This window comes from Pituophis catenifer, unplaced genomic scaffold (assembly GCF_029215685.1).
Source record: "Pituophis catenifer annectens isolate HBS135680 unplaced genomic scaffold, rPitCat1.0.hap2 SCAF_8, whole genome shotgun sequence".
Classification (NCBI taxonomy): Eukaryota; Metazoa; Chordata; class Lepidosauria; order Squamata; family Colubridae; genus Pituophis; species Pituophis catenifer.
In genome coordinates, this window is record NW_027256888.1 from 83,405,395 (window position 1) to 83,419,651 (window position 14,257).

Consider the following 14,257-nt stretch of genomic DNA (forward strand, 5'->3'; position numbering starts at 1 on the left):
TAAGGGAGCCAGCTGCCGCCTCTATCGCCTTCCTCAGCCTTGGAGACCGAAGTCACTGAGTTCAGGCGAGGGGAGAAGCAGCTGCTGACGGTAACCAAACCCAGGCATCCCGCTCCGTGCTCCGCAGGTGGGGAACAGTGCCTTGTGGACATGCAAAGCCACGGAACAAGCTCCGCAGGGATGTGGCACCGTTCGGGGGAGGCTGGCCTGGACTTGCCAGCCGTGGGAGGGTGACTACCGTCAACTGACAGGCAGAGCAGCCCCACCCCCTGACCTGTTTTCCCGTCATCCCGTTTCCCAACACATCCATTGTGCAAATGTGACATGTCCGTCAATCAATCGGAATAGAGCTGTAAGGGACCTTGGAGGTCTTCTAGTCCATCCCCCACTCAAGCAGAACCTATACCAGTGATGGGGAACCTATGGCACATGTGCTGGAAGTGGCATGCAGAACCATCTCTCCGGGCACCCCAGCTGTCACCCGTTGCTCTTCCGGATTCTGGCGCGCCAGCTGGTCTTTGCACGCACATGTGCATCAGAAACCAAAAGCTCAGCTTCCTGGTGTGCATCTGCATGCCAGAAACTGGAAGCTCAGCTTCTCAGCACGCCAGGGAACTGCTCTTCCGGTTTCCGGTGATCCCCGCCTCCCCCCCCCCGCCACTTCCATTTCAGCACTCAGTGCCGATAACGTTCACCAACCCTGACCTATACTACTTCAGTTAAGTGGCTGTCTAGTTTCTTCTTAAGAACCTTCAGGGATGGAGCGCCCACGATTTCTGAATGCAAGCAGTTCCACTGGTTAACTGTCCTCACTGTTAGGAAGTTTCTCCTTCATTCCAGGTTGTCCTGCCTTCCTGTTGTGCTTTGGAGAATAGTCAGATCCCCTCTTTTGGGGGCAGCCCCTCAATGCTGGATCACTGCTATCCAATACTGGATACCAATATGCAATTAGTATTCCTGTATCCAAATACTGGAATACTCATGGTTCTTTTTTTCCTCCAGACTGGCCATACCCAATTCCTACAACGGTTGTTCATATGTTTTAGTCTCCAGGTCCTTAATCAACTTAGTTGCTCTTCTTTGCACCTTTCGCAAAGTCATTAAATGTCCATAATTATGAGTGTTCCTGAGAAGTGCCAGGGCTTTAAAAAGAATAATAAAGCACACCAATGGGCCTGTGGCCCATTTGGGTTAGAAGGAGACACTGGCACCCAAAGAAGAGCAGAGCCCAAAACGGGCTTTTGATGCTTTGGCTGCGTTGAATTTGAACTCCCCTCCTCACGTGGCTCTCCATTCCAACCCTGACCGGCTTATGATATAGATCAGAGGTCTTCAACTTGGCAGCTTTAAGACTTGTGGACTTCAACTCCCAGAATTCTCCAGCCAGCACAGCTATATAAATATTCACACTGTCATTCATAGCACCATCAGTGTGCCTCACACTTCCCACTACCATAAAGCATGCTTTCTATAGGATGCCACCAGGTTTTTCCTGCAAGGTTGGAATATCTAATTTTATAGCTGCCGGACTAAAAAAAGACATTTTTCAAAAGTTTGGGGACAATTAGCTCACACGGCCGAAATTAGGTGGAGGTCGTCCTCAACAGTTCGTTTAGTGACTGTTCAAAGTTACACCGGCACTGAAACATGTGACTTATGACCCTTTTTCAAAGTTATGACCTTTGCAGCATCCCCGTGGTCACGTGATCAAAATTCAGACGCTTGGCAATTGATTCATTTTATGACCGTTGCTGGGTCCTGAGGTCATGTGATCTCCTTTCATGACTTTCTGACAAGCTAAATCAATGGGGAAGCCAGATTCACTTAACAACCGGGGTTGCTAAATGGGGCAAAACTCACTTGACAACTGTCTCACTTAACAAGAATCTTGGGCTCAGTTGTGGTCATAAGTGTGAGGGGTACCTCTATAGCAGGGGTCTCCAATCTTGGCAACTTTAAGCCTGGAGGACTTCAACTCTGGGAGTGGAAGTCCGCAAAGCTGGCTGGGGAATTCTGGGAGTTGAAGTCCGCCAGGCTTCAAGTTGCCAAGGTTGGAGAGCCGTGCTCTGTAGGAGCCCAGGTAGAAGGAGGTGGAATAAAAGGCATCCCTGCTCACCCTCCAAGCTTTTGAGCCAGGTCGGATTCATCAGGGTGGTCCGAGAAGGGCGGAAACAGCTGGAACTCCAGCGCTTTGTTAAAAAGAGAAACAACTGGAAGCCAAGTTCAGGAAACTCTGTATCCTCCAGAGAGTGGGAGGAGGAGGAGAAAGTATTTTGTCAGGGCCTTCCTCACTCCCTGATTTGCAAAGCTAGCTTGGAGTGGGCAGCCGCTCTAAGCGCCTCCTTGGAAGCTGTGCCAGTTCCATGCTATCTTTGGGATCTATTTAATTTTCTTTATTCAATATTTATGCTGTCCTTCTTCTCTATAAGGCGACTCCGGCAGGCCTAAGGGCTGTCCTTCACATTCAATTTGCAACCGAGCCCCACATTTCTGCCGCTAAGCGAGACAGGAGTTTTGCCTCATTTTACGAGTTGCCTTGCCACAGTCGTTAAGTGAATCACTTCAGTTGTTAAGTCAGTAACACAGCTGGTCTGTGTATCTGGCTTCCCCAGACAGTTTGCTGGTCAGAAAGTCGCCAAGAGGATCCCATGAGCCCTTTGGGGCACTGCGACCGTCATAAATAGGAGTCAGTTGCCACGTGTCTGAATTTTGATCACGTGACCACAGGGGAGGCCGCAATGGTCGTAAATATGAAAAACAATCCTGCCCCTTTTTTCAGTGCCACTGTTAACTTCGACCAGTCACTAAATGAACCGTTTTAAGTCAGAGTTAGACTTTGGAGGGAGGCCCTGTGCAGATAGACCAAGGAAATTTTTTTAAATTATACAAAACCCAAAATTAAAAAGACAGGCGGGCGGTGGGGGGGGGTCTCCTTACCCCGTTCAACCATCTCGAGACCCCCCCATGCCCGTATTTCTCTCCACAAGGGCCAGTGCGGCCCCCGCCCCCCCTGCCTGCTCTCCCTCGGCCCCGCTTGCTCCGTTGTGCAGAAGAGCAGAGCTGGCAGGGAGAGAGAGAGAGACGTCTGAAAAGGGCGAGCAACGCTACCCAAAGCTTTGAGCCAAGTTCTGTCACCACGCAACGCTTCCCGAAACCGGCAAAAATGATTCAGCTTCTTCTACCTACGGACGAAAGCTGGAAGTTAAAGGTTGTAAGGAAGAGGGGAGGAGGCAACGGGGAGCCCTCTCCTAGGGCTGCTCCGCTCTCCATCCTCCGAAACCCCTTTTGGCTCCATTGCTGCAACTTCTTCCGCCATTCAAGGCTGCCGAAGCTCAAACTGGAAGCTCCGTAAAGTTGGCGTGGGGCCGCCCCTTGAAGTGAGACACGCCAAAGCCAGACTCCGGAGAAGAGGTTCCCAGGCTCTGGAATGGCTCCAGGCTTTCCCAACAGGAAGTCCCCTAAAGGCTTCCTGTTCAGCACGGGAGTCTGCCAGGACAACGGCCTTCCTCCCCCCCCCAACCCCCCATCCTCTTCTTCCAAGTTGGGTCTGACAGTTGGGCTCCTCTGACGCTTTTATTCCGGGTAGATTAATACACTTTCATTCTCTCCATTTTACTGCACATCTTGGAGGCATTTCTTACATGGTCGCACCCTCCGTGCCTCCCTTTTCAACCTTAAAGTCTATTTATTGGGGTTTTTATTTTAAGGCTGCCTGGTCACCTGGGCTAGTTTAAATCAAACCCCGGTTGAATGGTTCTACCCACCCCCACTTCTTTCCAGTATGACCGCAGACTGCCTAGAAACATCAGCTTTAAATAATAATAATAATAATTCCAGCTTGTTTCCTGTAAGCCCCTTCCTTTAATTTCAACGGTGGTTAGTTGGGAAGAAGCTAACCCTCAAGCCAGTCTCGCGGCTGCCTTGTTCCAGGCAAAGAGTTCGTTCAGACACCCAGCCAGGCTGAACGGCTGCTAGTAAAAATAGCCGTGATGAACTCCCACATTCCCTGCTCGTTGGGCAGACAAGGGGAGGCGCAACGCACACGGAAGGCCGGCCAGAGCTTGCTGCGGCTGGTGAGGCTGGCTTAGAGGCTTCTGTGAAATGGTTTCCCCCCCCCTCCTAACAGCCTCCTCCTCCTCCTCCTCCCTTACTCACTGCACCTTCCTCTCCTTTCTTCTTAAATGCTGCACGGAGACCCCACCGATTCAGCAAAATCACAAGCCCGGCTTTCAGACACAGATCCAGCACCAGCAAGCTCTGTGGAGGTTCGATACGTAGGCCAATGAAAGCACAATCCCACACACATGGTGGCTGGGTCTCTTGCAAGCCACGATAGGCAGCCGGATTACCCGCTCAGACCAGGATCCGAGACGCGGCCTCCATCGAAACCCAATTCCCAGTAAATCAGCCAAGGGTATTTCTTGGCGGGCGAAAGGGCTCCGCTTTTAACCGTCATATCATATCGTCACAAGTTCTGGGTCAAACTCTGAGGCTTTGCTAGTAAATAGCCAGAGGATGCCATCATGGCTGGCCCAGCTCAGGAATGGAGGGAATCAGCCTGCGGGGGGCTGTTTCAATACAACAGGCAGTCCTCGGCTTACGACCACAACCGAGGACGAAATTTCTGCTGCTAAGTCAGACATTTGTTAAAAGTGAGTCTTTCCCCCGTTTTATGACCTTTCTTGCCACAGCTGTGAATCACTGCAGTCGATAAGTTAGTAACCAGGTTGTTAAGTGAATCTGGCTTCCCCCTTGGATTTGTCAGGAGGTCGCAAAAAGACTCCGGGACACTGTGACCGTCATAAATATGAACCAGCTGCCAAGCATCTGAATTTTGATCCCGTGATGGTGAGGTTGCTGCAACAGCCGTGTGAAAAACAGCCACAAGTCACATTTTTCAGTGCGGTTGTAACTTTGGCCGTTTACCTCCCATCGTGGCCTTTCTTCCTACACCCACAAAAAAAGGCTCAGGATCTCTTTTGATTATTGGCCCGGCATTCCTCCTCACCGAGAGAGAGACGGAGCGGCTTTTGCTGAATTGACAGAAAAACGAACAAAAGGAACCCAACGGCTCTTGGTGGTTTCCCCTAAAAAACAAAAAAACCTTGAAAATGGGAGCAACCGGGAGGGACTCCTGCACAAACCTGATAGGAGCAGGAGTGAACGAGATGGAAGGGATCTGGGATCCAACACAATCATTTGCCCAAGATCTCTCACCAGAGGTCAAAGGGAGGCTGAGAAACAATAGCCCAATTGTGCACCGGGAAATGTTAAACTCCGTGCAATGTTTTTCTTCGCCCTTCAAAAGCCAGAAGTCGCTATTTTTTCCACACCTTTCCACCCCCCCTCCTCCCCTGGATAAGGCCAGGAATGGCTGGCGCTCCCAGGCTGCCTCGCTTTGCAAACCTGTCCGACGCACTAACTTTTCCTCAGGGGCCTCTCCTGTGCAAGCTCAACAAAATACAAGTTTTTCTGGTTTGGCAGGCATTCAGAGGGCCTTAAGCTCCCACCCCTAATTGGAGTCGAGGGCCCCCTCCCAAAGAGGCACCCAAAGGAGCACCAGCCACTCCACCTCCATTCCTCCTCCGGATGGGGCTTTCTCCCCTTGTGGGATCTAGCAGGCGGTTCCCCCGTTTCCTGTGGGATGCACAAGCGAATCATGGGTAACATTGTTGGGTCCCCCAGTGCTCTCTGAGCTTGGTGGCTTTCTTGCAGACGTTTCATTACCCAACTAGGTAACATCACCAGTGCTAGGAGGGAGTGGGATTTGTGAAGTGGAAAAGGTATAATACTGTTTTACACAGTAAGATTGTTGCTTTAATGGTTTTCTTTGGCTGAAGCTGCCTGTCCTTTTGTTTAGTGAAGAACAGCTCTTTCTGCGTGGAAAGTCTGACTAGTCCATTGACAGAATGCAAATGTTTTGTTATTTCCCAGCTGTCTAAAACCATGGCTGCTTTTTGAAAGGTGTTTGGTTATATTTACCTACCAGAAGGCACCTCACAGAAACATGCCTAAAGGGGGGGTGGGCTGTGGGGTCCTTGGTGCTCTCTGAGCTGGTTGTTTTCTTGCAGATATTTCTTGACCTAACTATGTAACACCATCAGTGCTAGAGTGGGGTTTGCTCTCATTCTATGGCATTCTTCCCTCAAAGAACAGCTGAGGATGAGGGAGGTTGCCATTCCCAACCTCCATAATTGAATCCTCATCCTTTGGAAGCCACCAGAGCACCTGGCTTGTAGAACCAGTCTTGGCAAAAGAGGCCCAACCTCTTGGCTTCAGGTACAAGCCAGACAGGAACTCCATTCAGGAGCGCCCCACAAAATTTCGCCATTGCCCCGAATGCTACAAAACAGCCCAGCCAGCCTTTTTCCAAGCAGAAACCAAGATAGGGCAAAGTCAACTCACGCCAGACCCGCTTCAGGGACTGCTCTACTACATCACAACATTCAGCACAAAAAAATACAAGTCCGTTGTCCATTAACTAAAGTTACCCGAAACCAGAATATACATGTTTGCTATATCCATTTTTTTAATTCCCCCAAATCCAACCCAAAACAATACAGGCAAAGGTGGGAGACGAGTCTGCTCAATATTTCTTACATTCCCCCCAACAGCCTTCATTGGGTCAAGCAACACAAGAGAGAAATCCAATAAATAAATGGAGTTAATTTAGAGTTTAAAAATTAAAAGGTAAATCTACCACTATCCACAGGAAGGAGATTCGGAGGAGAGGAGGGGCTCTGTTTTCCAGCTTTGCAATGGGGAAAGGAAGGTTGGCAAATACACCAAATTTCTCAACCTCAGGGTCTTTTCGATGAGCCGACTCCCAGAATTCCCCAGCCAGCATGGTTTAAAGGTGGGTGGACTCCGATTCCCAGAATCCCACACCCAGCTGGCTAGGGAATTCTACTCCACCTATCCTAAAACGGATTTATTGGCTGGGGAATTCTGGGACTTGTGGCCCATCCTTCTTCAAGCAAGGTGAGTGGGGCATTCTGGGAAACGGAGTGCACCCACCATAAAGGGGATTCTGGGGCTTGAAGGCCCCCCATCTTAAAGCAGCCTGGCTGGGAATGGGAGGTTCTAGGAGTTGAGAGTACAGCCCTCTTAAAACAGACTGGGTGGTGGAGTCTGGGAGTTGGAGTCCACCCATCTCAAAGCACCTGGCTAGGGAATTCTAGGGCGTGAAGACCCCAATCTTGAACCAGGCCGGGCAGGGGATTCTGGGAGTTTTCTAGGGTTTTAAGCCCCCCATCTTAAAGTAGTTAGGTGGGGGCTTCTGGGAACTGTAGTCCACCCACCTTAAAGCAGGCTAGGCTGGGGATTCTGGGTGCTGTAGTCCACCCACTTTAAAGCAGGCTGGGCTGGGGCTTCTGGGAACTGTAGTCCACCCACCTTAAAGCAGGCTGGGCTGGGGCTTCTGGGAACTGTAGTCCACCCACCTTAAAGCAGGCTGGGCTGGGGATTCTGGGAACTGTAGTCCACCCACTTTAAAGCAGGCTGGGCTGGGGCTTCTGGGAGCTGTAGTCCACCCACCTTAAAGCAGGCTGGGCTGGGGCTTCTGGGTGCTGTAGTCCACCCACCTTAAAGCAGGCTGGGCTGGGGCTTCTGGGAGCTGTAGCCTACCCACCTTAAAGGGGCCGAGAGGCGGAGGCCCTCCTGGTGCGAGGCAGCGGGCCCGGGGAGCGCGGTTGGCCTGGCTTTAAGGGGGGGGTTTCCGGGGTCCCTCTGCCCTCTCGCAGCTGCCGGTCCCCATGTCGGGCCCGGCCGCTCTTCCCCGCCGCGTCCGCGTTGCCACCTACCTACCTACCGTGGGCCCCGCGGGGCCTCCGCCGCTGCGCGATGCCCGCCCGCCCGCTGGGCCGCCTCAGCCCGACTCGCCCGCTCGCGCTCCCTCAGCCCCGGCCACGCCCCTCCCCGCCGCGCCACGCCCCTCCCCGCCCTGCCCATTGGCTCGCGCCTCGCCGCCCCTGACAGCGCGCCGCCCATTGGCCGCTCGTCGACGAGGCCCGCCGTCGGGACGCCCTCACCTCATTGGCCCGCAGACCCGTCCGACGCCTTTCCTCGCTCGAGGGGGGGGCTCCGCGTGCCTGGGCCGCCCGTGACGTAGGCGGGGGGCCCCCTCTTTCCGAGCGCTGATTGGCGGAGGCTCTGCCCTCGCCCCCCTCCGTCTTCAAAGCGGCTGCGTCTCCCACGTGGCAGCCCTGCGATGACGAGCCATTGGCCTTCGGCGGACCCCGCCTCTGCTGCCCAGACGGGCGATGATTGGATGAAGCCACAAAGACCTCCGCCAATCCGAGAAGGGACTAAACCAAGACCGCGATGGGGGGGAAAACGCGGTCCCGTCGCAGCTCGGCTCTTTGTCTTGGTCGAAAGGCTTTATCGATGTCCCCCCCCCGAAAAATAGCTTGGCCTGACCGCAGCGCCGACACGTGGCTTGGGCAGCAGTTTCCCCCTTGCAAGCGTCGCTGCAGCTCCTGGCCTTTGCTGCTGGATGGGAGACCACGAGGAAACCCAGCCAGGAAGAATTACAGTGCAAACAAATCCCGGAAAATGGGCTTGGAGAGTGGAAAGGTTTACAATGGAGCAGCCTACAAAATTGATACTTTTTTAAAAATCTATCATTTATAATATATAATATATAATAATATAATAATTTAACCCCCCCCATCTCATTCTGAAAAGCATCTTACAATTAAAATTGAATACAGGTAGCCCTCAATTTACAATAGTTCATTTAGTGACCATTCAAAGTTGCAACAGCACTGAAAAATGTGACTTAGGACCGTTTTTCACACTTAACGACCGTTGAAGCATCCCCTTGGTCACGTGATTTTTATGTGGAGTCTTGGCCATTGACTCACATTTCTGACGGTTGCTATGTCCCTGGGGGGGGTGTCACGTGATCCCCTTTTACGACGAGCAAAATCAACGGGGAAACCAGATTCGCTTAACAACCATTTGACTAATTTAACATCTGCAGGGATTCACTTAACAAATGAATAGACCTTGGAGGTCTTCTAGTCCAGCCTCCTGCTTGGGGCAAAACTCACTTAACGAATGTCTCACTTATCAACATAAATTTTGGTGGTCGTAAATTGGGGACTATCTGTAGTTTGTAGTTGCAAAAAAAAAAAAAAAAGCCAGGTGTTAAACTTGCTGCAGCCGAGTCATAAAACGGGCCACCAGGCAGCATTGATTGCCAGTGCTCTCTGCTGACATCTGCTGGTAAAAATCATGCGGGTGTTGTTGTTTTTCCTTAGCGCATGCGCAAAAAAATTCGGCAGGGGCGGAGGCATACACGCAATCGGCGCCCAAGAACGCCCGCCATTGGCCGCCGATATCTCCCTAGGTTCCCCGTCTTTTCCAATCAGTTTCCAGGCTCTGCGCATGCGCCTTCGTGGAAAACGGGGGTGGTGGTGAAAACCGCGCGGTGGTGTCTACGCGAATTCCGTCCCGAAAAAGAAAATAACTTTCGCGCATGCGCGATCGGCTGCCGACCACCCCATGGCGCATGCGTAGAGAGTTAGGCGAACGCCCGTTGTGGGGGGGGCAGCATTCGAACCCTGCCTCGGGCTCTACGTTTCCCCTCGGTTAGTTTTTGTGTGAATGTAAGGGGGAACCCGGGTCGGTGCAGAAATGGGGACACGCATCTGGTGTCTTTTGGTCGTGTGAATGCAGCAGGGGCGGGGCGGGCGCGAGAGGGAAGGGGGCGGCTGAGAAGCGGAGACTGGCGACCCCTGGTGGCGCCTGGCTGCAAGTGCAGCTTTCGCAGCCTGGCTTGTAGAGAGGCCAGTCTCGGAGGAAGGAGGCTGAAGGGGTTGGGCTAGATGACCCACTAGGTCCCTTTCCAGCCCTACCCTAGGATTCTGCATATGTTACAGGTGGTCCTCGATTTACAACCGTTCGTTTAATGACCAAAGTTACAAAGGCACACTGTAAACAATTATGACCCTTAGCGGCCGTTGCATCCCCATGGACAGGCACATCATTAAACCTCGGACGCTTGGCAACTGACTTGTATTTATGACGGTTGCAGTGTCCTGGGGGGGTCATGTGATCCCCTTTTGTGACCTCCCTGACAAGCAAAGTCCAGAGGGAATCCAGATTCACTTAATAATCGTGTTGCTCACTTAACAACTGAAAATTGTGGCAGGCAAGGTCGTAGAATGGAGCAAAACTCACTTGGCAGCTGTCCTTGAGTTATAGCAGTTTGTTTAGTGACTGTTCAAAGTTACAACAGCACTGAAAAAAAGGGACTTGGGACCGTTTTTCACACTTATGACCGTTGAAGCGTTGATCATGTGATCAAAATTCAGATGCTTGGCAACTGACTCATATTTATGACGGTCGCACTGTCCTGGAGTCACGTGATCCCCTTTTGCGAACTTCCAATAAGCAGAGATAATGGGGGAAGCCCAATTCGCTTAACAACTGTATGACTCACTTAACAATGGCAGTTATTCACTTAACTGGCAAGCAAGGGCATAAAATGGATCAAAACACACTTAGCAACCGCCTTGCTTAGCACTGGAACAAGTTGTGGCTGCTATGTGGCAGTATCCACATCTTGTGTTGTTGTTGTGCACTGAAAGAACACGAGATCAGCATCTTACGACAGAGGGAAGGTTTCACTGTACATAGTCCTCGAGTTATGACCAAAGGTTGGGGACCACAATTTCTGTTCCTGAGGTGCTAACTGAGTCATGTCTGATTTTATCACATCTTTTCGCTACAGTTGTTAAGTGAATCATGCAGTCGCTAAATGAATTGGCTTCCCCCCTTGTCTTCCTGTGTCAGAGGTCGCAAATGGCCAATCGGCTGGCCCTCCAGGATGTTGCAACCATCATAGATACGCCGTGGTTGCCAAGGGCCAAAATTTTGGTCATGTGACCATGGGGGGGGGAATTCTGCAATGGTCGTAAGCATGAGGATCAGTCATAAGTCAGTTTTTGCAGTGCTCTTGTAACTTCAAACAACCGCTAAGTGAATGGTTGTAAATCAAGGACTATTTTGTAACTTCGTCTCTCTGTTAGACCCAGAATGCATCCTATAGTTAGTCCTTGACTTAAAACCCCAATGGAGGCCAACATTTATGTTGCTAAGTGAAACATTCATTGACTATTGTCCCATATTAGGACCTTTCTTGCCACTGTTGCTAAGTGAACCACTGCCGTTGTTAATTTAGTAACACGGTCCTTAAGTGGCTTCTCCATGGACTTTGCTTGTCAGAAGGTTGACCCCGGGATACTGCCCCCGTCATAAATATGAATCAATTGCCAAATGTCTGAATTTTGATCACGTGACCACAAGGATGCTGCAACGGTCGTAAGTGTGAGAAAGGGTCGTAAGTCTCATTTTTCAGCACTGATGTAACTTTGGTCACTAAATGGACTGTTGTAAATCGAGGACTTATCTGTAGAGATAAGCTGCTCTATGATTGAATAAAGTTTGATTGTATTTGGAATAAAGGTAATAAAAATAGGACTTTGGGAACCAACCAGGTAACCGAACCACGTCAAAACCACATTTTCCCCGGGAGACCAAATCCTGCAAAGCTCCAAATCCGGAGCTGCCATGAAGCGGAGGTCAAAAAAGTCAAGAAATCAGGCAGGGCCTTGGCCAGAGGGTTGGGCAGCCAGGCTGACCTTTTGGCACCGGTCCCACCTTGGAGACGTCCCCCAAATAGGAAAAAAATCAGTCTTGGCTGCTTGCGGGATTTCTCTGAACTTTCTGCAAGGACAGGCAGTCCCCAACTTACAACAGTTCCTTTAGTGGCTGTTCAGAGTTACCACGCCCCTGGAAAAAGTGACTTAGGACCATTTTTCACACTTATGACTGTTGCGGCATCCTCAAAGTCACAAGATCAAACTACAGACTCACATTTATGACGGTCGCTGTATGACGGTTCACGTGATCCCTTTCAGAGACCTTCTGACGAGCAAAGTCAACGGGGGAAGCCAGATTCACTTAACAGCCGTGCAGGAATTCACTTAACAACAGTGGCAAGAAAGGTCGTTCCATGGTTTCCCTTAGCAACAGAAATTTGGAGCTCAATTCTGGTCATAAGTCAAGGACTAGGCTCTGGGTTGGAGCAGCAGAACAAGGGCGCCATCTGGTGGTTTGAATCAGCTCTGAAAGCAGACCTGACCCCGAACCAGGTGTCTTCATCTGGCCTGACCCCATCCCTGCCTCTGAGCTAGCCAGCTGGACGTGAGCGACTGGCCGCTGGGCCTTGGCACCTTGCCAAGGAGATGTGGGGGGGGCAGTGAGTCCCATGACGGGGGTGGTGACCGAGGTGTCATTTTCCTGTCGCCTCTCGGCTGTCACTCAAGTCCCCAAGAGAACCACCAGGCCGGGGAAGGAGGGAGGGAGGCTGGAGGAAGCCGTGGGGGCTCGAAACTTTGATCCTGATGGGAGGACGAAGGTCAGGGAGTCCTCCGTCCTTTGGGAACGAGGCCCTTCCCCGACATCCCTGCAGTTTAGCAAGGGGGTCTTGGTCTTACATCCAGCCCCTCGCTTTTGCCAGATTCTCTCCCCCACCCATGGACAGGACGGCTTGGAGGGGACCCCCGTGACTGCCCTTCCCCCACCCCACCCCCAGCAGCCAGAGATCATCTGCCTGGATGCCCACCGGCCTTACTATGGGAAGATGCAAGGGGGCAAGGGCTCAGCACACCCCCCCAAGCCTCTCAAGAGGTAAGTGGCTGTGAGGCTCTGCCCTGCAGGATGGGGCACCTCCCTTTATTTTATTATTTTATTTTATTTATTTTATTTTATTATTTTATTTTATTTATTATTTTTTATTTTTTTAATTTGATTTATATGCCGCCCTTCTCCGGAGACTCAGGGCGGCTTACAATGCGTTAAGCAATAGCCTTCATCCTTTTGTATATTTATACAAAGTCATCTTATTGCCCCCACAAACTGGGTCCTCATTTCACCTACCTTAGAAAGGACGGAAGGCTGAGTCAACCTTGAGCCTGGTGAGATTTGAACTTGCAGTAATTGCAGGCAGCTGGAGTTAAATTACAATGCATTAGTCTGCTGAGCTATCCAGGCTCAGCAGACTATTTTATTTTCATTTTTAAAAAATTGATGCGCCACCCATCGCGCTGTTACGCAACTGGTTTTCTTGCTCCTTTTCCATTTGGCTAAGCGCCTGCTGGCCCTGGGCTCAAGGCTCCTCCCCTCCAGGTGGGTCAGGAGAGGAATGCCCGGGAGGCCCATTGCCTGACCTTCCAAGGGCCCAAACAGGCATGGCATGTCCGTAGGGCCACCACAGTGGCTGGGGGTTGGACTAGAAGACCTCCGAGGTCCCTTCCAACTCTTGTTATTCTGGCTTATGATGCTGCCAAGGTGCTGGGCTCCCACCCACCCCCGGTGTCCTGGATGAAAGTGGGCGTCTGCCTTGCTGTGGGTGGGATCAGGGGTGAAATCCAATTTTTTTCCCTACCGGTTCTGTGGGCGTGGCTTGGTGCGCAGCCGGATTTGCTTAACAGCCACGTGATATTCACTAAATAACTGCAGGGATTTGGTCATAAGGTCCGAGGAGACTCCTTGAAAGGTGAAGGTTTTCCCTGTCCAGTCATGCCCAACTCCAGGGACTCTTGGCCGAGGGAGCCACCGTTCTCCGAAGACGCTTCCGTGGTCACGTGGCTAGCAGGGCTGTACCCTACTCTCGAGTAGACCTCCTGCTGAGTAGCCACTCCTGCCTTTTGGCAGCCCTTGCGTGCTCGAGCATTGGGGAGGGGCTCCTCCACTTCACTCTCTCCACTTGAAGGAGCCTCTGGAGGTTCTGAAGGCCCTGGCTGAGTCTCGGCCTCTGGCACCAAATCCTCTTCAGCCTCCTCGCTGTCAGACACGAGCACCGGCTGCGCAGGCTGCTGGCACAACCCCACACCAGCCTCCTCTTCCTCGGGATCAGCCACGATCCGCGCAGGCCACTGGCGGGCCACAACACCTTACTAGGGTTTTTGCTAACACTATTTTCATCTCCTTTTTGACATTGAGCAAGTTTGCAAACAAACTTTGCACAAGCATCCTGCTCCTTCGGCAGGCGGTCCAGGTGCAAAACCCGTTGCCAGAAGTTAAGAGGAGAGCGGAGGAACAGGAGACGGGAAATGATTTTAGCGCAAGAGTGCTGAGACCTGGAAGAGGGAGGGAGGAACATCCTCTGCTCCAAGTTTCTTATTACTCGGCGTTTGGCAGCCTGTGTGAGAATTAACTCCATACAGCTAATCCTCAGAAGTCACCC

General features: G+C 51.6%; 1 protein-coding gene across 3 annotated transcripts in view; it reads right to left on the reverse strand.

Moving 5' to 3' along the window:
- Window positions 1-7,885, reverse strand: part of PAIP2B (poly(A) binding protein interacting protein 2B) — a 29,880-nt gene extending 21,995 nt beyond the window's left edge. Inside the window, exon 1 of one of the 3 annotated variants that reach the window (XM_070948272.1) lies at window positions 7,811-7,885. The gene's annotated coding sequence lies outside the window, so the exon portion shown is untranslated. Of the gene's footprint in view, window positions 1-7,802 lie in introns of all 3 variants that reach the window. The other 2 variants (XM_070948270.1, XM_070948271.1) reach the window with 2 other exon arrangements.
- Window positions 7,886-14,257: the final 6,372 nt, after the last annotated feature.